This window comes from Pezoporus occidentalis, unplaced genomic scaffold (assembly GCF_034315485.1).
Source record: "Pezoporus occidentalis ecotype Australia unplaced genomic scaffold, CSIRO_AGI_Poc_V1 ctg5, whole genome shotgun sequence".
Classification (NCBI taxonomy): domain Eukaryota; kingdom Metazoa; phylum Chordata; class Aves; order Psittaciformes; family Psittacidae; genus Pezoporus; species Pezoporus occidentalis.
In genome coordinates, this window is record NW_026915835.1 from 9,208,205 (window position 1) to 9,234,394 (window position 26,190).

Here is a 26,190-nt window from a genome sequence, read left to right on the forward strand (position 1 = left end):
TAATAATTCACATTATTTATAACAGGAGTGATCTGGCTGTTTTACACATAATTTCAAAAATTTGCCTTAAAATGTTACATTCTACATGATTTGTAAATTTAGAAATATTGATTATTCTGGGTTTTCTTGGTGAATTGTAGGTACAGATGAACTGTGCTATGTGACTTTGTTTTGAACATTGAAAATTTGCAAGATGACTTACGTTTTATTTGTGAAGTGACTGTATAATATGTTCATATTAAGCTTCAGTAAAAACAGATGGTGGTTTTGAGTCAAGATCCTCTGAGAAATTTTATAACCCCATCTGCAAAGTGCACTAGTTGTTTTATCCAGTTGTAATACTTTGCTTCCTTTTCTTTATCTTTTATCCCATTAAATACCCAAGATGAAATGGGATTAATATTATGATACTAAAGTACATGCAAAAGCAGAACACTGCAATGAAATGTGTATGAATGTGTTGGCAAGGTATAAAAGTCTTAAAATAGTCCATGTGATCAGGATTTAAAGTTCACTTGTCTATAATGCAATCTATATTTCCAGAGCATCTCCAGCAAGCCACTTGTATACACTGAGCCATATAATTGTGAAGCATAGACTGTGATTTAGTTTACAAATCATGTAAAAAACTGACTCATGGTGCATTTAAACATATTTGTTATGCATTCAATGCATAGAAGTGATTTTAGTGAGTTGGTATTTTTTTTGTTTTAAAAAAGACCCGCAAGAATTCTATTAAAGAATTTGCCTGAAAAAGGGGTAGTTAACAAGGGGGCTACAAGGTCACACAAGAAGGGCAGTTTGGTGTGCTCAACAAACATTACTGAAATTCTGTGAGGTTAAAAACAGATTAGAAACCTTTTAAAAGTTCTGTTGTTTTGACAGTACTTTGAAAGGATTTTGAAGGTTTAATCAAGAAGCTTTTTCTCTTTCCCAGCATAATTTCAAATAAACAGTTTAAAAGCAGCTCATTATTGCTATCTTTTTGAAGGTCTGTATGCTATACACAATATAAGAATTCAGTAATAATGTCTATGAAGCTAGGCAGTTACAAACGTTATAAAGTTTTAGAACCCTCTACCAGACCTGAAATCCTAATAAAGGAGATAGGTGAAGTTATTTTAAAGTGTTATCTCCTTATGTGTAAAATGATCACGTAAATGGACTTGATTCTCTGCTACAATCTTCACTTCCTGTCAAGAATCTATGAAAAAATTCTGATAAAACCCCCTACATTTTACTCATGCCAAAAAAATGATGTTAAAGTTTACATATTAAATGCTACCAGCTTGTTGTGTATTAAACAATTAACTTTATCTATATGAGATTTTTTTTTTTCCATATTAAGAATGTTAAATAAAGAGTTTCAGTATCAGCCCTAGGAAAGGCAGAAATGCAAAAGGGCTGATTAAATTGACTCTTTCTTGAATGTCTTTGTCCTTCTCCTGGGATATAATAATATAAAATTTAAATATCTGTTGCTTTGCACTAGCTGAAGGAGCTGTTAAACATGTACAATTTTTTTCTGCATACATAGTACTGATTTTCAGCACCTAACTCTTTTCTCTTATAGCTTTTCATACTTTTTTTTAAAACAAAGAAGCACTGAAATCTCTCACTAAACAAGTCTAAGGCAAACCTTAAAAAGAAATCTACTGCACTATCAGGGTAAGTGTAGCAAAGGTGTCAAGGTTTAAGCCCAGCCAGCAACCCAGAACCACGCAGCCGCTTGCTCACTCCCCACTACTTCCTCCCCCAGCTCCTAGAGGAGGAGAATCCAAGAATGTAACTCCCACAGGTTAAGATAAGAACAGTCCAGTAACTAAGGTATAACACAAACCACTACTGCTACCACCAATAATAACGATAAGGGAAATAACAAGGGAAGATAATACAACCCCTCACCATCTGCCAACCAATATCCAGCCTGACCCCGGCAGTGATCTAGCCCTTCTGGATAACTGCCCCCAATTCTACATCCTGGGCATGACATGCTGTGGTATGGAATACCTCTTTGGTTATCTTGGGTCAGGTGTCCTATCTCGGCTTCCTCTCGGCTTCCCCTCCTCCCTAGCAGAGCATGAGACTCAGAAAGTCCTTGGTCAGAGTAAACATTACTTCGCAACAACTAAAAACATTGGTGTAATCAGCGTTTTTCCCAGGCAGAAAGTCAAAACCACAGCACTGCACCAGCTACTAAGAAGGAGAAACATGACTGCTACTGCTGAACCCAGGACAGAAGGAAATTTAATTCTTCCATAACCTTCCCAGATATTGTATCTCAATTATTCTTGCTATTCAGGCATCAGGACAATCAGCAAGGCAATATTCTTCAACTGTAAAATATGTTCCAACCCTAAGGTACCACACAACAGGTTATGATTTTGTAGGAGCTTTTTTTGCCTTCAGTGGGCTTTGCTGGATATCTTACGAGCTGAATTGTCTTGTGTTTGCTTAAGAGGTTGGTACACCACAAGTACATTTCTTCGCTTTGGTTTCCCGGGATGGATCAAACTCATGGATCCCATAGTTATGGGTCTTTCTCAGCTGAAGGAGAGAGATGTAACTGTTTCCAAATGTGTGTCAAAGTGAACTAACACACTCACCATAAGCACAGATATTTATAATATCCTCTTTATACTTCTCTTTCATGTTCTGTGGTGTAAGTTACAGTGTGGGGAATTTTGTTTGTTTGGTTTTCTTTTGTTTGTTTGCTTTTCTCACTACTCTCTATCACAGCAGAGTTCATTGAAGTGGATGGGACAATTGAATCATAGAATCATAGAAAAGTTAGGGTTGGAAAGGACCTGAAGATCATCTAGTTCCAGCCCCCCTGCCATGGGCAGGGACACCTCACACTAAACCATCTCACCCAAGGCTCTGTCCAACCTGGGCTTGAACACTGCCAGAGATGGAGCATCCACAGCTTCCCTGGGCAACCCATTCCAGTGCCTCACCACCCTAACAGTAAAAATTTCTTCCTTATAGCCAATCTAGACTTCCCCTGTTTAAGTTTTAACCCATTGCTCCTTGTCCTGTCACTACAGTCCCTAATGAAGAGTCGCTCCCCAGCATCCCTATAGCTCCCCTTCAGATACTGGAAGGCTGCTATGAGATCTCCACACAGCCTTCTCCAGGCTGAACAGCCCCAACTTTCTCAGCCTGTCTTCATATGGGAGGTGCTCCAGTCCGCTGATCATCCTCGTGGCCCTCCTCTGGACTTGTTCTGACAGTTCCATGTCCTTTTAATGTTCATGACGCCAGAACTGTACACAATACTCCAAGTGAGATCTCACGAGCGCTGAGTAGAGGGGCAGGATCACCTCCTTCGACCTGCTGGTTGATGCAGCCCAATTCAAGGCTGGCTTTCTGGGCTGCGAGCGCACACTGCTGGCTCGTGTTCATTTTCTCATTGACCATTACAACATTTCTCCAATAACAATAAAAATATTGACCAATAACATTTCTCCAAAGTTAGTTCGTGTTCTGAAAATGTCTTAGCTGCAGTACCTTGTTGTTGTCAATGTTTCTTAAGTAAATGGCTCAGAAAAACTAAACACTGAAATGACAACATGATCTAGAAAATAAAGGCATGCATATAGAGAGAATTTAACTGGCATAAGAAAAATTGAAGGTGATTATCCTATATTGAGTGTCCAGTAGATGCTGTGACTTTATTTTGTGGAAGTTCTAAGGGACAGAAACCATCTTGTCATTCTGAAGGAATTGCTTCTTTTAGAATGATGCTGTTACCAGTGTACAGGATGCAGCCCACAGAAATCCCATACTCCCAAGTCCTCTTTCTTACACTTCCTGCTTTCCCCTTGGCAACTTCAAAATCAATAAACTGTAGTAAAATATCCACTCACCCTGGAAATTGTAATAAAAATAAATAAATAACAAAGCAGAAAAGAGATGAACTACAAAAATAGGTCTGTGAAACTATTTTCTCCTTAGAATACAGACTGCATCCCTTTATTCTCTTTTCTCTTAAGAATGGCAGAAAAAGATTTGCCCTGCCCAAACTGCTGCTATCCACAAGATACCAATCAAGCCCCATTCTTTCCTCCCAAGGACCAGGTAGTGACAAATGCCTTTATATTACCAAAAAACTGAATGTGCATGCAGTTAGCAAAAGCACAGTTAGCTCAATACCAAGATAAAACAGTAATTTTGTGCAGCAAAGAATACCCATTTCACAGTTCTTTGTTGCTTATTGCTTGCAAATTGAGTTCAATGATTCCAAAAGCTGTATACACAGTTCATATTTCTAATACATCCATGAGAAGTAAAATAACCATGAAGTTCTTGAAGTAAGCATACATTAACCAGTAGATCCAACAGGTTGAATAAGATGTTCAGTCTTGCAAACTACCTTCTGTTGCATTTGACTATGATAGATGTTAATAAAATAACAAAGTATAAGCAAATAATAAATAATAATAAAAGAAATATAAACTCAAATAATTAATGCATAGATAAGTGTGGAAATAGGATTTTGTCTAAATAAAACTATGGCATTAGGTCATGTCACTTTTCATAGTAAAAGGAATTAGCTGCAACTTGTAAAGCAAATTGTTAGCCAAGACCATGTGGTTTGCTTGTTTGTGTTTTGGGAAAGGGAGTTGGTGAATATTATGAAACACGCACAGAAAGCATTAGTTTTACACAGTCTTACTTCCCTCCCACATGTTCAGCAGCAATTTTCTGTTAGACTGACTAGTACTGTGTAGTTTGCCTATAGCAGAGCTGAAACCAAACAAACGTTAGTTGTAGTAAGACAGAAGCAGCTTGATTTGTCTTAATTGCTACTGGCATCCACCTTAGAACTAGAAGGTTGTTATGCTTTGGTGATAATTTGGGGACAGACAATTTTCATAATATTTATTCCAAATATTTGTAGTCTGGTAAAAAAATTATGTGTTTTGACCAGTAATGCAATGGACATACGTAACGCTGTTATGGAAATAGCATATGGGGAAGACATATGGATGTCTTTTAGCCTTTTTATTACATAAAAAGCCAGCACTGCTGGAGCTGTTACTGCTAAATTTCTCCTTGTTTATTCCAAATTTTTGCTTGATAACTATAGGCTTTAGTCTGCTTTTTTGATGTATACTCTTTTGGTTTTTTTTTGCATATAAAGGATCTGTGGAACTGTTTATTTTTAATTGTCATGGCTTAATATCAAATGACATTGTGGAAGTTAAATGGACTTTGATACCAAAGCACTTTAATCACAAATGCATCCAATTTTACAAATACCGTTACTTTTTTTGTGCTATGAGTGAAGATGATGCAGTGAAGGAAAGAGGTGGGTTAACGCAGTATTTTCTCACATGTTCTTCCTGTCATGCAGGAGACATGTCACAGTCCTGGAAAGAGGTTGGACAGGTCAACCACTATGGTTGGCAGCAGTACCAGCCATACTGTGTCTAGTTATGAGGCAGGATCACTGGGCTCTTTTTGGTTCCCTGGAGGTTACAGAGATGATCTTGGATCCTAGTGTAGGATTGTGGTGTTACACTCTACAGTGTCTTTTCTAGTATCTTCCAGTATTGTGTTCTTACGTATAGAATGGCCTATTCAAACGGTGCCACCACTTCTAGATTTGCTCTCCCTCTTTTGGGAACTCAGAGAACCTGCTTTTTCCAGACCCATCTGACACTTCTGCACCTCTTAACTTCCAACAGATTGTTCGCAAAGCTTGGCTATCTATTCCTTAAGCACACTAGAACTATCGCGTCACTTGAGACAAGTGGCTATTTATATTTCATCTATTTCTACTACAACAAAAGTAAAGTTCATGGGTTTATAACATCAGCTGTGCTAACTAGACCTGAGTCATACTAACTGCTGCACTTCTCAACACTAGATTTTGACACTTACAATACAATAATATCTTATTTTATCCACATGAGAAATTTGCTTTTGAAAATAATAAGGAAGAAAACACTCAGGAGGTTCAATTCACTCTTCAAGGTTTTGGTTTTGGTTTGCAGCTTTTTCTCTTCCAAAATGGAAGTTACATAATGGAAGTTAAATCTAGTTAAATCATGATAATTTTCTGCCTTTCGTCTAGGAAGATAACATACGAAGCATACCAATTTAGGTCAAAGATCCATCCAACCTACTGTGTCCTGTCTCTAACATAATTCCAAAGTAGATGCCACGGAAAAATGGCATAAGATGAAGATAAACATATAAAGGTTTTTTCCAAGTATATTCACAATTGTGAACAATTTTGAGTTCAAGGATTTCCTTATCAAAAAGAGAGTTTCTTGGTGTTCATGTAGCTGCAGCTATTTCTCTTTCATAAACTCATCTGGGCTGCCTTGAATCCATGTGAAATGGACATCTTCTGCCTTATCTGTGCTATTAATAAGTTGTTCTACTTGACAACTCAGAGAAGATACAGAGTTATTTCCCACCTTTAGTGTCTCTGATACATAATCAAACGTCTATACATAAAATCTGTACTGAGTTTACAAGTATGTGAGAAAACGTGAAAAATTTTTACATCTTAACCATTTTAGTCCCAGTCAAGAACTGAAATGTGATCAGAACATTACATTTTAATGCAGCAGAATGAGTAAAAGAGTTGCACATCCTGTCATATTAATTCCATGCTTGGGTAATAAATGTTTTCTCCATGCCACTACACTTCTTTGTTTGTTGTTTTGTTTTCTTTTGGTTTTGTTTTTGTTTGGTCGGTTGGTTGGTTTGTTGCTTGGTTGTTTTTTTTTGATATTAAGGAATTAATCAAAAGAGGACAAAAAGGTTCCAACATTCTTATTCGCAACCAGGTTGGGTTTATAAAACAGCTATAACTTCAAATTGAGGAATGAGTCTATACTTGACATATCACAAACCTGAACACAATTCCTGCTCCGCCAGGGGGATTGGACTAGATGATCTTTTGAGGTCCCTTCCAATCTCTAGCATACTGTGATACTGCGATACAGATGGTATGCTTGATGATGTTGCTCCAGTTTTACACAATATTGGCTGTGGTATGTTAGATACATTGAACACTCGCATATTTGAAAGGTATGAAGCAAGCTCATTGTGTGTGCGGTTAGTCTGTGAAGTGGTAGTTATGTCATTATCTCAGTCTCCTGTTGCAATGCTACACTGATTCCACTTATAAAGAATTTTAATAAGAGTGCATCTGGAGGTCTGGCAAAACTAGTATTAGTACTCTGCCAAAGCCTAGAGAACTTAACCTCATTGAGGGCTACAAATACAAACACAAAGCTAGGTGTCAGTCTTGGAGAACTAGTCAAAGTAAAGAAGACATGTTAGGAATGATAACCACTACCCTGAGATGACTATTCAGCAAAAAAGTGATGTACAACTGTAAACCTTCTCGCTTATGTGGAGATTCACCCATCCTCCTATTCTGATGTGCTGTAGCAAAAGTTTAATACTCAGCTTTTGGACATCTGAGACTACCAGTTCCTAATATAATAACAGACTCATAGAATAGTGAGGGTTGGAAAGAACCTTAAGAGCATTCAGTTCCAGCCCACCTGCCATGGGCAGGAATGCTTCCCACTAGATCATGCTGCCCAAGGCATTGCCCAAGGCTCTGTCCAACCTGGCCTTGAACACCACCAGGGATGAGCATTTACCACTTCTCTGGTGAACCTTCCCCAGTGCTTCACCACCCTCACAATAAACATTTTCTTCCTTATATCTAACCTAAATCTCCTGTTTAAGTTTGAACCTATTACCCCTTGTCTTATCACTACAGTTTCTGATGAAGAGTCCTTCTTCAGCATCCCTGTAGGCCCACTTCAGACACTGGAAAGCTGCTATGAGGTCTGTATGCAGCCTTCTCTTCTTCAGGCTGAACGGCCCCAACTTTTTCAGCCTGTCTTCATACGGGAGGTGCTCCAGTGCCCTGATCACTCTTGTGGCCCTCCTTTGGACTTGCTCCAACAGCTCCATGTCCTTTTTTATGTTGAGGACACCAGAACTCCAAGTACTGGAGTTCTGTACTCCACATTACTCCAAGTACTCCAAGTACACACAGTACTCCAAGTGGGGTCTCAGGAGAGCAGAGCAGAGGGGCAGGATAACCTCCTTCTACCTTCTGATCATGCTTCTTTTGATGCAGCCCCATATATGGTTGTCTTTCTAGGCTGCAAGTGATATAAACTATTCACAACAATATGAAAAAAAAGTAAAAGAACTGTGTTTTACTTACTTTCTGTTTTTAAATGGACAGATTTTAATAGAATCATTATGCTTTTCTTTCTGGTCTTTTTGTTTTATTTTTTTTTCTTACTGTGAATGGCTTTATGCCAGCTCAACAACAACAAAAGTCAACACAGACAAGGAACAACTCAGTCCACAAAATAAGTACACAGCTTTACATTTGAAAGAAAAACCTGAGCTATCACACCATAAAAATCTACTTCCTATTCTCTTTATCCTATAACTCAGTTATTTCATATGGGAAGGTTAAACACTGGTCCCTACTTATTTTTCCTTGAATTTCATAGAATCTGATGGATAGTACACATACACTGAGCAAAATTAATCAGAAAAAAGTTTCCTCTGTCAAAGCCAATTTAAACTTATATTTTCCAGAAAAGATTTTTCATCCACAGATAATTTAGAATAGTAAGAAACTAACAAAAACTAATAATTTTCTGAATCTATGCTAACATACAGGAAAATATTTCTTTTGAATAAAAGGGTAGCGTGAAAATATGAATGGCTGTAAGATGTATCAATTAGATTACTATGATTTAGGAATTAAATAGTGCAGAAATAAATTGAAGGCTTCATAACTGAAATATTTTGTTTCTCATATTTAAGTGATGTGCAGATGAAGCAGACTGAAAATGTATTCTCTCAAAACCATTTCTTTCCTGTGGCAAAATATAAAAAAAGCTTCCTGCTTTCTGGGTTACTCGTCCAACTGTTATATGTGATTAGGGCACATAATCCCATAAACATTTTTAAGGGGGTTGAAGCTCCTCAAAGTAGAAGAACGACACACACTGATATGCAAGAAATGAAGAAGATGGTAGAGTTGGCTGAGTAACCTGATGAAAATCAAAGGCACAAGTGTAAGGAAGGTGATAGCATGGACAGGCCATCTGAAAGGAATATAGAGGCATTTCCCAGGCATGCAACGATGGAATTATTAAGCCCAGGGTCTGACGGAAGTTTGAACTAGTGAGAACCATGAATGACAACAAAAATAGCTTCTATTGATACTACAGCAGCAAAAGAAAGACCAAGAAATGTGAGCCCTTTGCTGAATTGAGAGGGTAAGCGACAAGGGACATGGAAAGTCTGTGGAGCTAAATGCACACTTTACCCCAACCTTTGTTGACAAACTTTGTCCCTAGAATTCCCACATGTTTATGTCTTGTTAGAGGGAAAATTACTCAGTAGTAAGGAAGTTATGGAGAGGAGTTATGAACTACCTAATGAACTACAAATGAAAATGCCCATGAAACCGGACATACTGTACCTAAAGGTGATGTTTGGTGTCATCATTAAAATATTCTGTACCATCTTTGAAAAGTCACAGAAATTGGGGGAAGATCGTTTACTTCAAGTTCCACTGACTGGGAAAGACAGATGTTTATACATATATTCAAAAAAGAGGGAGGAATACAAGGGAACTAACATGCCGTGAGCCCTGCCTCAGTCCTTTGGAAGATTGTGAAGGAAGATGGAATCTATTTTTACACATCTTATGATAAGAAAGGGATTGGGAACAGCCAGTATGGATATTTACCAAGTCAAATCATGCCTGACTACCATGATACTTATTTGAGATTAAATGTCTGGTTGTAAAAAGATGATAACAATGAATGTTTTTTACATAAATTATAGGAAGGTTTTTGGCTTTGTTTCCTCCATCAGCTTTTTAGGTAAACTGAAGAGAAAAGCACTGAAAGGATGCACTAAAACCAGGAGAAAGAGCTGGCTGCATCGTCAGACTTTAAAGTTAGTATTCAACATTTTGAGCTCTAGGTTGGTTATGAGTGGCATCCCTCTTGAGCTTAATGCTGATATTAATATATTCAGTAATCTATGCAACATGATACAATACGTTTTAATCAAATTCATAATTGATTTTCAGTCTTAAGGGGCGAAAAGTTAATATGCTGGAGTCCAGGGCTGCCATTTAGAAGTATCTTAATATGCTAGAGGAATGGGTTGACAGGAATCTTACAAAACTCAGCAAGTATAAATGCAAAGACCCCTACATAGTCCCCCATATGCAATAGGACAGGCTGCGGACTAACTAGTTAAGGGCCAGCTTTACAAAAAGAGATACAGGAGTCCTGGTGGACAACCATCTGAACATAAGTCATCAGTACATCCTTGCAGCAATGAGAACTAATCACACATTGGATACATTACAAACATAATCAGGTCAAGAGAAATTAGTATTCCCTTCTACTAGGCATTTGTGAAACTGCATTGAGAATAATGTGACTGGTTTAGGGTCTCTCTCTCTCTCTCATTACAACAGAGATTCCAATGAATTGCAATAAGAGCAAAGGAGTGCTGCTAAAGGCCAATGGCCTACAGCCCTTGGCATATAAGATGAGGTTAGAGAGCTTGGATTTTTTTTTTTTTAGCTTATGTGAGTGTAAGAAAAGCTAAGGAGAGCAAATCTGATTTCAGTCTTCAGGTTATTGAGAAGATGAAGTTGGATTTTTCTCAGATGAGTGCAACAATGGGACAAGAAGCGGGTATCACAAATTGCACAAAGGGATATTAAAATTCAATATATGGGGACATCGGAATTTCTCTTAAGATATTCAAGGCGTAACCGACTGAAATGTCCTGAGCAATGTAAATTTAACACTGTTTTCAGAAGAATTTGGACTAAATGACCTGTCAAAAAGTAGGATTTTCCTTATTAAAAAAAATCTGATGACACAAAATTACAAACAGTGGACACTCTTTGTTATTATCTAATCACCACTGATTTTAAAAGATACATAAAAAATCCTTGCTTTATTTGCAAATACATGTGTTAGATAGTCAACATTATGGTCCCAGAATCTGAACACAAGGAGCTTTTCTGTGTCAGTTCCAGTGATTCATATTTGCATATCTACATTTTCTTTTCTCGTCTGTTCCCTCACCCTGTGCTTAGCAACATTATCATTTTGAAAGCTGAGGACAGGTATTTGCTTAATTCTGCTCTGCACTATGATAACCTTTAATCTAAATACCTGCATAGCAGCCTCACTGGTTTTTGTGGGTTGTTTTTTTTTATGATTTTACATGACTGAAGAACTCTGATTATTGTTATTAACTTCCTCACAAATCCAACTCGTAGTTTCTTTGTAATTCTTCCTTTATCCCTGACTGGTCACAGCTGTTTTACCAAATCAGTACTTTCCATTCTTGGTAGTGCTATTTCTTACTCTTGATACCTTTTAAAAATAGTTATCCATCTGCTTGCACCTGGAACGATTTTCTAAAAGATGATTTGTCCCCTTTCATGGGATGCAAATTTTAAATAGCCTTGCTTTTTTTGACTTAGCATATTCCAAACTTTCAAAAATTTGTGTCTTTGGGGTTTTCTGGCCAGACTACTTCGTATTTCTTTTAATATCTCATTTTAGAAATAAAACTCCACAAAAACATAACATAACTGTCAATGTCTTAAATGTTCTTCTTTATTAGCGGAGAAGTAACCTATATATAATTTCCATTTGGTTTGACATGACAATGTCAAGTCTTACTGACATCATCTAATTTTTGACCACAGCAGTGTTATATGAAGAACACCCCAAACATCTCAACTGTCAGTGTTCCAACATGAGTTGTATAGGATGAGGACTGCTCCATGGCAATGGGTCCAGTCTTTTTTTCAGAGAGCCATTGCTTTATTCTTAGCTTTGATATATGAATTTAGATCAGTTATTTCACTTGTGTTCTTTTTATTCATCTGTAAATGGGTTATCCTAACACTTCAGTGCTCCAGAGAGGTGTTCTGAAAATTATTGAACAAATTTTTATATTGCCTTTTCAGAGCATATCAGAGTAACAATATTAGTATTAAATTGTTTTACTGAAAGAAATCACATAAAGTAATTTCAAGGCTAGCTACTAAAACCATACTGTTTTCTCCAAATTAGTTTTCAGCATAGTTATTACAAAATATTACAATAAATAGACTGATAAGTAGTTACTCATGACAGAATACTGAACAAAGATTATGTGCCGAAAAGCATATTCTCCAGTTCATTATTTCATTAAAAATATGAAAGAAAATGTTACAACATTCTGGTGCTTGACAGGAAAATCAGTTATAAATCCTTGACCTACAGATGTCATCAGGCTAAGAGATTAATTGCGATTTTCTGATAATTATCCCCCTCCTCCCAATTTAAGGAAAGTTCCTGACACCCCTACTTATGCTTAGTGCATTCACTACAACTACGCCCATTGATTTCAGTAGAGTTAAGTAGCTTTAGAGAATGTCAGTCCAGGAAGCTTATTTTACGGTCCCACTATCTAGTTCTGATTTTTCTTTTATGTGTATCTCAATCAAAGATCTGAGTTCTATTGTGCTGGGCACTGTAAAGACAAGTAATCAAAAAGAAATCTCATGCCCTAAATAGTTCTTAATCTAGATACCAGTAAAAATGCACCACAGAGATGAAGCAGCAAATGGAGTAAAGAGAGTAAGGTAATAATGAACAGACATCTTAGCTCACAGTTTCCTGAATTGATTTCTGCATAGTCACACACCACAAAGAAGCATGTCTGATATTTTCACCTGGAATACCTTGCACAATGGTATTTAAGATGTTCTCCTTGGAGCAGTATTGGAATCCAGATATGAGTACTGATAGAGGAAGAAATAACATATGGTTCTTCTCCTTTCATTGATGAGTTCTCTAATAAATATAATATTTTGTTAGATGGTTTTTTATTATCTCTCTTGTCTAATATTTTGTAGTTTATTATACTTTCTTCTTCCCCACCCTTCCCACACCTCACTCTACCCCGCAGTTCCCTTTCCCCTCCATCCTTAAGACGATCTGTTTGGGGTTTTTTTTAGAAAGTGCTCAAAAGTAAGGTCTGGGAACTAACATTTCCAAAGGCACCTTCCTGTAACCCAAATGATAGATTTTTTTTTAGATATTTAATTTAGGCTGCTTTGTTTCATTGCCAAATGTATAAAAGCTACGTATGGAGTCTTAATATTTTGACTCAGGCTACTTTTTGATTTTCTAATTACCGATGGGAACCTAAGATGAATTTTCAAAGATGACTGCTTCGTTTCTTAACATTAAGGTACTCCAAAATCATTCCAAATTCTTTGAAGTAATTTAAATGTTTAGAAAGTGTTACCCTAGGTTGCTACTAGAATGCATATAATCTCTTTTCTGATATATTCGAACGATTTTTTGTTTCTGAGCATGAAGAATTTAGAACTACATCAAGCAAAATTCTCTGGGATTGCTCCAAACATTACAATAAGTAATCGAAGAACAAAAGAATATTTGAATCACAATATGTGTTGGACAATATTGGTTTGCAAAAGAAAGACTGAAAGAATAAATTAATAAAACTCTTTTGAATGTGTATATAGCAACCAATCTTCAGTATCTACATGAAAATAAGTTGACACTTCGTCTTTAGGGGGGAAATGAACTATAAACAATGAACAAGTGTTGGGTTTATTTTTGTTTTTAATTAAAAGTGAAATTAACATTTCACAGTGAAATTCCCATTCTCTGACAGAAGCATCAGATTTCAGAATGTCTGCTGCTGCATTGCCTAATTTACAATGCAAAAAGAAAGTGACTTATATTATGATCTACAACAACCTCTATGATTAACAGGGAGCTGGTTAATGCTAAAATGACATGGATATAAGTGTTATATTCTGTTTTCCTCTGCTTCTTTATCACCTGTGTTACATAGGTAACTGTGGCCCATGTAGGATTCACAGATAGGTGCCTTTCATGAAGATAGGTACTAAATGAAGAGCTACAACGGAGCATGATCACCTCTTTCATTTAAAGAAAAGCTGATTTAGGATATTTATCTGCTTCTTAAGACATGGATCAGTAAAGATGGGATTCATATAGGATATGCCAGACCACATTCCACTTAAAGGAGTTTCAATCTGTAACAATAATATTTTCAAAGAAAATGCCAGGCTCATGACTATAACATATTTACAAAAAAGAAAAAGTTAATAAAAGGAGTTATTAATTAATTTATTTATTTCATGTTTTTTCTCTATCCTGCATAGAACAACTGAAGATTGTAAAGCTCACCAAGAAGAAAACAGTGTGACTCCAGTGCTTGCAGTAGTCTATCAGAAAATGAGAAACCCTGAGTCCTAGAATTGCTTAAAGTGATACAGGCAAATACATTTCAGTTTGAATGACCATTTAGGTCATCAGTGGTAAGATTAGGGGAATTTCCCAAGATTTTTAGCCTAGTTTAATCTACAATTTTTAGCTATTTTCCGCTGAACCTTTACTTTTTTTTTTAATTTTTTTTTTTAAACGCTCATGAAAATTCATACTTTTATTGTAGTGACATATTGGAAACATGCATATTATTTACATAGAAGACTGCATTTTATATTAAAGTATGTGCTAGGTTTATATTAAAAAAATACAAATTTTATAAATCTTTTATATTGTAAGTTTATACATGTAGTCTTTATACAGCTATATGTCTGTAACATATATATGAACAGTACTGATAAAAAATTTAAGGGTTTCATACATACAAAAAAATCTTAAATTTACCTTTTGAATTATATAAAACCATTTTTTTTTTTCAGTATTTGAAATAGAGAAAGTGCAGTAAAAATCCATGGCACGGAATATTCAGGATTCAATACTTCAGTTGCAATTGGTGTAAACTAAAGTTCAGTCATGGCGATTTAAAATATGACATCTAAGATGGCATTGTAGAATTCACTGACAATGGAAATTATCAAATTAAAATCATGTATCAAGCAGAACTATATATTTTTTTTAAAAAGTAATAATATATTCTGCTGCTGCAATAGGAAGTTGAAAATAATTGTCATGTTTCAAAGCTTAAATCAGGATAAACAGAATGAACAGTATGATATTCAAATTATATTGATAAATTAGATCTAAACTCGCAAAAGGGAAGTTAAGATTATCCTTTTTACTTCAGATAGAAGGTACTGTATCCTTCTTTCTTTTCCCTGTAGGCCTTAAAATTGTCTGATGCTGTTAACCTTGAACTTATTGCATTTATGGTCTTTGTATAGGGAGATTTAAAAGAGATTGAGAGGAGTGACATGAATTGTGCAGTTTCATAAAACTTTTTTACTGAGCAAGCAGAAATATGCACACATCCCAGAATAACTGCTGTCTAAACCAGTGAATCATGTAAAATAGTACAGTCTCCTATGCAATTATCTATATGGTGCCAACAGCATTTATAATTACATTTGTACTAACACGGCAAAAATGACACGGCTGAATAGTTTTCATGTCTGAATCAGCTTATGACCACCTCTTGGTGGAGGAGTCTGCAACGTGTGTTCAGTGTTCTTCGCCATGCAGAACACGGCAAGATGCATTTATGTACCCTACAAAGCAAAACACCAAGGGTTTCAAAAGTCTCAAAGTACTACACCCTTAATTGGACCCCATTATTTCCAAAACTAACACAACTTATGGAATTTTATGCTTACAATTTATGCTTTATGCTTTAATTTTTTTTAAGGTTTGATATCTTAGACTCTTCTGGAAATAAAAAATAATTAAGTAGTACCATAGGAGTCTGATCTATCATAATTCTACACCTCCTCCCCCAAACATGATCTCACAAATAGTGAAGAGATGTGTGTTCCACAGCTGTATTTCCAGATTAGAAATTTTTAACTGAACAAAGTATCCCTATGAAAATGAGCTCAATAGCAGTGACAAAACAACAGCACAACTTCTGCACAAATAATTACTATGTAAACATATGCAGCTAGATAGCTGGCAATGTCAAAAAATGGAGAAAACTATCAATGAGCTACATTCATATAGCATTAATTGGTTCTTTTGCAACATCACTTCACAAACAGGTCTAAAGTATACTGCAGGGGTAGATGCTCTTCAGCTAGACAGCTTCCAATTCTGTTCATACAGATGTGCTTTGATGTAGATTTTTTAAAAATATTTTTTTGCAAAACTATTCCTAATTTACATAGGAATACATTAATTAACTAGACACATATGTGTCTTTAAATCTAATGCCTATTCTGCTTAAGTAATACATAGCTGGAAAATTGTGTCTTTTTGATGGTTTTATATTAATTGTGTTCATTGTCTCACTCCTTATGCATGGCACTGAGATCTTTAAGTTCTTGTAAGCATTTTCATTATAATGGCACAGAATCTAATACATAGGAAAAGAAATTAAGAATAATTAATACAAGGAATAATTAAGAATAATTTAATACCAAGAAAGAAATTAGTTTTAGAGTAAACAACATAGAGGTTTGCCTGACACAGATTTTGGAAAAATGGCTGCAGACCTTTCAGGTAAAGATAAAAGAAAAGAGTTATTCAATTCAAATTCAAAATTTATCATGGCTGAATACAAATATAGCTGTTTAAGTGTGTAAGTCTGAGAGGTCAAATCCATTTTAGTTAAGAAGGCATGAAACTTCTGTTCATGGTTCATCAGACTTAGGACTATAATTTATTGTGTAATTTTAACCATCTTGCCTCTATGCTACTTCATTTTTGAACTCTCCAAAGACTGCAACTATTTCTATATCATTTGATTAGTCAATATTTCTTCTATTTTTATGTGTTACCTCCAAAGGAGAAATACACCTATCAGTTAAAAAGTTGGTGTAAGTGCTTCTTTTCCTTTTTTAAAAACAACATATTTAAGTCCAAGTATAATTTTTAGTTAAAGACAATTATTCATTTCAGTTAGTGATATTTCCTGCTGGCAAATAAATACTGCTTCCTGGAGAAAAGGCTGCATGCTGAGGACTACGTTTTACATTTTACTCTACCTTTTGTGTATAGATAAATAATTAAATAATTTAAGCAAATAGGGAAGTGTATATACAGTCATAAATAATAACCAAACTTAGGCTGAAAAATACACTGTATAAGAGTGCCATCTTCTGGAAATAGTATTACTTACACTTCTCATTTCAATATACTTCTTGGCTCACAAGAAATATTAGTTAAAGATTAATGATGTTTACTTGCCTGTTTGCCCTATATGTCCTTTTTCATTTGTCTATGCTAGTTTTAAAGTTAGTAGTCCCTGAACAAACTTTTCTCTACAATGAACTGGAGCGTGAGAATGTAATACGCAGTCAGAGTTTAGACTTCTAGGTTTTTAAGGAGTTGTTTAAAACAATCTGAACAGTAGCCTTCTTGCTACAGAAGAAGAACACGCTTTGTCTGGTTTTAAAATGCTTTAAGCTTTTATCTTGATAAATTTTTAGTAAAATATAAAATAAAATGAGGCTGTTAATTCTCATTGTTGTCTGAAACCTTAAACTGAGTTCTCTGCTCTGTTCAGCCTGTTCTGCATGAGGGCCAAATGACTGATTATTAGACTATGATTTACATGTTCTTCTGAGGAAGAAACACACACTCACACTCCACACACAGTCTCCACAACCTTAAAGGTATTTTTGAAGAAAATAAGTTTGGATTAACAACTCATTCTTCCAAAGGCACATGCAATTTCTACTAATTCTGACAAAAATATTCTGGTCAAGGTACCTCTATTTCTAATAAATATGGTGGAATCCTGTTAATTTAAATCCCACTTGTAATAAAACCCCCTATTTTCTATAAACATAGACAAATCAGTGACACAGCAATAGCTCAATTAGACTTGCCTTACAGAAGAAGACCTTTTATCCATAAATGGAATGCTTAAAACATATGTCAAGGTGTTGCGTTTTCTGTGAGTGAGGCTTGGGGAAGTGATGTGTAAAGCACTGTCCTCCCTTCTTTCTTTGGAGCCCAGTATAATCAAAACCCCATCTACTGTACTTCACATGTTTTTTTTTCTCTTTCTATGTGTTTCTGTTTCGTTGGGTTTTTATCATTCCTGAGCATTCATTTTTCATGTCATTTTTTATATTTCTGCTACCAAAACCAATAATTGTTTGTGCTGTATCTCACTCATTCTTTGTGAACTTAAAAGCCTCCAAAATTAAATTCCCCTTCTTCTCTGTTCTTATCTTCCCAGATTAAATATACCTATTTGTCATCCTTCCAAGCTCTCCATTTTCTGTTGTCAACAGTCAGTCTACCTTTTTAGACCTTCTGTTGCAGAGGGGTTTTCTATTTGACCAGTCCCTGTTTTCTGTTCAGCTGATCAAAAACATGTTCCACATCTTATAGAATCATAGAATCATAGAATAGTTAGAGTTGGAAAGGACCTGAAGATCATCCAGTTCCAACCCCCCTGCCACGGACAGGGATACATCACACTAAACCATCTCACCCAAGGCCTCGTCCAACCTAGTCTTGAACACTGCCAGGGATGGAACATTCACAACCTACCTGGGCAACCTATTCCACTGTCTCACCACCCTAACAAGAAAGAATTTCCTCCTTATATCCAATCTAGACTTCCCCTGTTTAAGTTTTAACCCGTTACCCCTGGTGCTATCACTACAGTCCGTAATGAAGACACCCTCCCCAATATCCCTATAGGGCCCCTTCAGACACTGGAAGGCTGCTATGAGGTCTCCATGCAGCCTTCTCCAGGCTGAACAGCCCCAACTTTCTCAGCCTGACTTCATATGGGAGGTGCTTCTGTCCCTTCATCCTCCTCGTGGCCCTTCTCTGGACTTGTTCCAACCGTTCCATGTCCTTTTTATGTTGAGGACACCAGAACTGTACACAATACTCCAAGTGAGGTCTCACAAGAGCAGAGTAGAGGGGCAGGATCACCTCCTTTGACCTGCTGGTCATGTTCCTTCTGATGCAGCCCAGGATACGGCTGGCTTTCTGGGCTGTGAGCACACACACTGAAGCCGGCTCATGTTCATTTTCTCATCAACCAACACCCGCAAGTCCTTCTCTGCAGGGCTGCTTTGAATCTCTTCTTTGCCCAACCTGTATCTGTGCCTGGGATTGCTCCAACCCAGGTGTAGGACCTTCCACTTGGCATGGTTAAACTTCACAAAGTTGGCATCAGCCCACCTCACAAGCGTGTAGAGGTCCCTCTGGATGGTATTCCTTCCCTGCAGCGTATCAACCAAACCACACAGCTTGGTGTCATCAGCAAACTTGCTGAGGGCACACTCAATCCCACTGTCCATGTCTACGACAAAGATGTTAAGCAAGTCCAGCCCCAGTACCGATCCCTGAGGGACGCCACTCGTTACTGGTCTCCAGCCAGACATTGAACCATTGACCACAACACTTTGCATGCGGCCATCCAGCCAGTTCTTTATCCACCGAGTGGTCCATCCATCAAATTGATGTCTCTCCAATTTAGAGACAAGGATGTCATGTGGGACACTGTCGAATGCTTTGCACAAGTCCAGGTAGATGACATCAACTGCTCTACCCCTGTCCATCAGTTCCGTAGCCCCATCATAGAAGGCCACCAAATTGGTCAGGCAGGATTTCCCCTTAGTGAAGGCTTGCTGGCTATCACCAAGCACCTTGCTGATTTTCATGTGCCTTAGCATGCCTTCTAGGAGAATCTGCTCCAAGATTTTGCCAGGCACAGAAGTGAGACTGACTGGTCTGTAATTCCCTGGGTCACCCATTATCCCCTTCTTGAAAATGGGGGTTATATTTCCCTTTTTCCAGTCATCGGGAACTTCACCTGACTGCCATGATTTTTCAAATATGATGGACAGTGGCTTAGCATTTGCCAGCTCCTTCAGGACCCACGGATGGATTTCATCAGGACCCACGGTCTTGTGCACATTCAGATTTTTAAGATGGTCTTGAACCAGTTCCTTTCCTACAGTGGGCCCAAGGTCTTCATTCCCACAGTCCCTGCATCTGAATAATCTTCTTTCAAGTAATTTTAAAATATGCTGCTGCAACTTTTGTTGATATTTCTTCCTTCTCAGCTCAGAATCAAGATGAAAAAGAAAAAAGCCTAAAAATGTTTTGATCAGATTAAAATTTAAGTACATATAACACTTGTTCAAGGTAACCATATAATCAATATGTGTATAAAATGGTTCACTTTTTCCCAAATTATAAGCCCTCCCAGTTGTTTGAGTTGATAATAAGAAAATGCTTGTGTCGCTTTGGTTGCTATTTTTCAATTCCATATTCCATCTTATCTTGTCTCCTATAAGCTGTTAATACTGATTTGGGAAATTTCAGTTCCCACTATTGTATTCTTGTATACCAACAGTTTGAAATTACGCTGTTATAAGCATTCTCAAAACAGAAGTTTAGAAACCTGGCATTCATAAACATAGATTTCTTTTCTGTCTTGTCACTGTCCCTCTGTGGATAATCAATGCAAATTAAAAGACCCATGCAGACAATTTGGAAATGATCCAAGAACACCAAGCAAGTCAAGACTGAAGGTATGGATATGAAGACATTACTGTGCTATAAAGTGTTTCCTAGATATATAACATACCTTTTTTGCTCTAGCACTTTCAAAATCATATTTCAAAGCAAAAAAAAAATAAGATGAAGCTACTTACAGATATATTTTACAATACTGAAGGGTGTAATGGAAACATCAAACAGACTAAAAATAACAGTTCTTTACCTTAAACTTCCAACAGTCTAATATTGAGTAGGAGGAATTGAATGAAGCTTAGTAGTATAAAAGAGTATCATAAGAGATAACAAAAAGGACAAGCTAAAACAAAAAAAAAAATGCATGTTTACTGTGTTTTGGTATTCTAACACCAAGGTTTTTAAGCTGCTTTCTGCAATCATATAAGCTACAAATAAGAACTGGAAAAGACTCACTCAGACACTATTCTTTTATTGTAAGAGACCATGTATCACAGTTTAAAACCAAAACTACAGTACAGAAACTAAAAAAAATGGACTTAGGTACCCAAACACTTTAATTATAGGTGTTCAAGAAATATGCAGATAAATGTAATTTTACAAATTACGTGACTTCACTGTCCTGTGGTTGAGACTGTGCTGGCCAGGAGGAAGATTAAACAATCCAGTGAACTGTTTATAGAATCATAGAATCATAGAATAGTTAGGGTTGGAAAGCACATTAAGATCATCTAGTTCCAACTGCCCTGCCATGGGAAGGGACACCTTATGCTAAATCACCTCACCCAAGGCCTCATCCAACCTGGTCTTGAACACTGCCAAGGATGGAGCATTCACAACCTCCCTGGGCAACCCATTCCAGTGCCTCACCACCCTAACAGGAAATAATTTCCTCCTCATATCCAATCTAAACTTCCCCTGTTTCAGTTTTAACCCGTTACCCCTTGTCCTATCACTACAGTCTCTAATGAAGAGTCCCTCTCCAGCATCCATATAGGCCCCGTTCAGGTACTGGAAGGCTGCTATGAGGTCTCCCCGCAGCCTTCTCTTCTCCAGGCTGAACAGCCCCAACTTCCTCAGCCTGTCTTCATACAGGAGGTAAAGCATAGCGTGAACCATCCTGGGGCTGGGCTAAGAGCTGTACTGGATGTCACCTCAGTGCCCCTTCTACAATCTTACCACTACTGCTTAGGAAATCACTATTTCATCCAGAGCACTTAATCTTGTTTATTTATTTACTTACTTACTCACTTAGTTATTCTGTTTCTTCTCTAAAGTATATCCCAGAGCCTTGCTTGGCTTCGTATTTCTTTTTCATAAGCTTCTTCAGTGTTAAGGTTTTTCATACATGTTCACCTTTGGATAACTAAACCAGACAGCACTTTTTCTCTTTCCAACTAAGGTCTTTCTTAGAGTTTATTGAATGACCAAATTTCATCAAATCCTCAGAACACAATCTTGAAGTCCATATTGTGACCTAGCATATAATTTCTCCAATTTTAATGTAGTTTACATTTTTATATGACATCAGAATCCATTTCTATCTCAAATTATATCATATCAAACTCCATGTTCTCTGAAAATATCTGGATATTATTTTTGTCTATCTAGTCCCTTGCCTAAAATATTAAGTATAGCCTTAGAAACCGTACATCCAGAGTTTCACTAGTAGATTCCCAGCACACTAGTTACTCCTGATTTTGAATAGTCTGTAGCTAAAATATTTTTCCTCCAGTTTATCCACTTGTTTATTTTGTGACACTCTTCAGATACATTTATAAATTTTAGGGAAATTTTCTAGACAGAATAATCAGCTGACAATTAAAAAAGTCAGTCTGGTACAATCTATTTTTAAAAGAATTCAATGTTGTGTTAATTTCATGACACTAAACGAAAAAAAAAATCATGAACCTTGTGTCAAAATAGGGAGTGTTAACCACATCTTCAACTGAAAATAGTCACTGGCTTTACCAGTAATTTCACTGAAATCTGCTAGACTACTGTTAAACGATTTTGATAATTCTGTCCTTAACATATGAATTTTAATTGGCTCATTTTTATAGGTCAAAGATTGAGGGGAAAAAAAAAAAGTAATAACGTGACATTTTAGTTATTCCCAAATATAGAATTCTGTAAAAGTATCACTTCTAAATATTCACTGTGACACAAGCATGACAAACAAATTTGGTAAGACAACATTGTACATTTAAAAGGCAAGCTACAAAAAGATAATAGACAAGCAAGACCCTTTAGTTACAACTAACCCACTGTCCATGTCAGGTTACTTCTTTTGTTTTAAACTTCACTTTTGTAGTCTGACACTGACTTACCTGCATGTCAAATTAAATTAAACAAAAGAAATATTATTATGTACTAATGAATGGTTCTTTTGTCTTTTAAAGAAAACATGGTTAATTAGGTAGTTACAATCCAAAAAATTTTTTTTATTTATTACGGGTAAAATTAGGCAGAATTAATATTAAGATGATCTTTGAATCTTTACACATTAACAGAATGAAACAGCTATAAGGCTTTTACTTTTGTCACAGGAAATGTTCTCTGTTTTAATACCTTGTATTTTTAACCCAAAACGACACCTTTTTCTGTATAACGATTGACTAAATAAAAAAAAAAATCAAACCGTAGGCATATGTTGCCACACAAATGGTTCAAAAGGGTCACTATAAATTGTTGAAAAATACAGAACTTATTGTATGCCTCAGGGATGAAAACAAAATAGAAAGCTAAATTCACTTATGCTGAAATATTTCACTTATATCTCGTGGAGAGTCATCTTCAGTTAAGGTATGTCTTTGAAACCAGGACATAATACAGAAAACTGAAAGGTTCTACAAAAGATCGTTATCTGGTCCACAGATCAAGAATACAGCCAGCAAAATGAACATAGCTCTGCTTCGTCAAACTACAAATCGAGTAATATTGTAAACAGAAAATTATGCATTTCTGGGTATATATATCCTAAATTAAGAGGTCTTAAATCATGATCCTTCCTTGTTAGCTTGCTGCCAGATATTCAGTTCAAGAAAGTAAAATAAATAGATCAATAAAGCATAAATATGTTAATAAAGTCAATCAGCCTGAAGTCTTCTGTAAGAAACCAGAATGCAGTGATGTTGCAGGAGGCAATGAGTTACAGGCAGAAATAGTCTTAATATTTTATTCAGTGTTTTGACTTTGGCTGAGTGCTTATAAAAAGGAGGTATTGGAGTTCATTCCTATACACAAGGACATTCTTTTAAACACTGGTGTTAGGTTATTCAATCAAATAATCTGAGATTCTGAACCTTCCACATGTCATAAAGGATAAGTAAAACGCATATGAAGTTATTTGGAATCTCAACAGTTAATTTGTCTAAAAATAATCACACCTTGCAGAGTGCAGTGACTTATGTAGATATGTGAACTCAATTTATTACTTTAGGTATTTGACACTATATAAATCCTCAGCTACACTAGTGAAAATAAAGGAAGGACAAATGTGTAGGCTTGCTTCACAAGCTCCTTCTCTTCCTCTAACTGGTAAAAATTCTTTCATGCTTTGTGACATTTTGCCAGACCACTGTAATATACTTTTATTAATTTCTTAGAAAAAACTGCTCAAAACTCCCCCCAACATATCAGAAAATTCCTTGGCACACCACTATTACCTCAACAGAATTTACTTTTTTTTTAGGTGAGATAATGAACATTTGAAATCCCAGAGTTCTGGAGTTTGTTTCTTTGTTTGATTTTTCTTTCAGTCTGCTCCTGTTACCAAGATCTTCAAGCGTTCATTTTCCAAGTTGTAATACTTTTTTACAGAGTAATAGCTTTTTACTTATCATATTCTTTTTTTGTTTCTAATGTGTGATGCTTCTCTAGTGCAGCACTAAGAAATACCTACTTGAATGTAAGAGAGGGCATGGGAAAAAGTTAATTAGATGAACACTGGAAAAAATATCTCAGTCAAATTCTGACAGAGCACAAAAAGGTTTCAAAGTAAATCGATAAAAATTTGTAAATACCTTAAGAAGAAATATGAAATCTTTGTATTAGTGAGGAAGGACATAACAGCAGTGATTGACAGCTGAAAAAATATTATTTTCAACTAAAAAAACGGAAAAAAAAAGTATATTGATATATGTTGAATTAATAGCAGGCATTAATAGTAAAAATTGTAAAAGTAATATGAACTGAACTGTTCATATTCAGTTAAAATCAAGATAAATGTCCTTCTGAAATATCTGCTTAATGAAATAAGTTATTGAGTTCAATATAGGAGTAAGCAGATAAAATTCTTGTGAAATAGGAGGTCAAACTAGATGATCTAATGGAATTTCTGTCGTATAAACTGTGAAAAGTTAACCAGTAAACCATATGGTTATAAATTTTTCTGTCCAACTCAGCCATTTATGTGCAATAAATCCTTCAAGAACAGAAAGAACACACACCAGGGCCTGGTCTTCTTCTGTCTTTTACACATATCTATTTTGAAGGCTAAATTCTGTATAGTTAGACAATTGTGCCTTCTTGCATAGCAAAATGCTGAGTCTTTATAGTTCTGTTCGTGAAAGACTAAAAAGAAGCTAGTAAGTACAGTCTCTCAAAAATAGTTGTTAAAAATTCAATGGTAACTACATTTATCAGCTTTTCAAACCTGCTGTAATTTCTTGAGATAAAACATGTTTGTGTAAAACAAAAATAAGAAACACTGTTAACATACTGACAGTATTGGAATTAATGAGTTAAAGGTAGTATTCTCCTCTCCAAAAATGTTGTATTTATAATAGTAATCTAAATAATATTGGATTATTTTTTAATTAAATATTCTTTTCATTGGTTTGAATTAGAACTAATTCAGGAAAGTCCTATAGTGTGCTGTGTATAGCTTATTGTCAAGACAATCAGTTATTTCTGTAAAATATATATCAACTCTCGTCAAAACACATATGTTACTTAAAAAGGGATCTTGATCTTCTGTAACGAATTTATGAACTAATGATCTTTCAGATGTATCATCTGTGATTTTACAGCAGGTTGTTTGGGCACAGAATATTAAAACCTGTCAATTTTTCAACACACCACCATAAAAATTCAGATCCTTTCTGTGGGTTTAAGGACAAGTCATTCATATTTCCTTCCATAGACAGTATCTTATCTTAGAAATTTGTAATATCACTACATTATTTCTTAGGTTATTATCTGTGTTAAAAGTACTTACAAGTATTTGCTTAAAACTGCAGAAAATGTTTTTGTTATTCAGCACGCACATCATAGTAGTCCTTTGCTTTGCAGAACCCTTGGGTTTAATATGTTAGATATGACTTTTCCATTCCTCCTTTTTCTTCATCTGTTGCTTACATCTAGCTTTCTTTTGCAGATAAAATCAGCACTGTTAGGGATATGATTTCACTTTTGGTGTTTTATACAAAATCTACACTACACTTTCATGGTTTTTTTTTCTTATCTGGAGACTGAATAATCCATAGTCTGAACCAATTTTCACTGCTGCTATTCATCAAACTGATGTGCTAAAGTGTGTTTCTTCTCAGTTCCTCTGTTCTGATATATCTGCCTAGCCTTTTCTAACTCAGATGTGAACTGGACATAACACTAATTTAAATTGCAGCAGACAAAAAGAATGTTAAAAATTTAGGACACCTAACAGTGGACATTCAGCATTTGAGAAGCAGTTTTCTTTAGT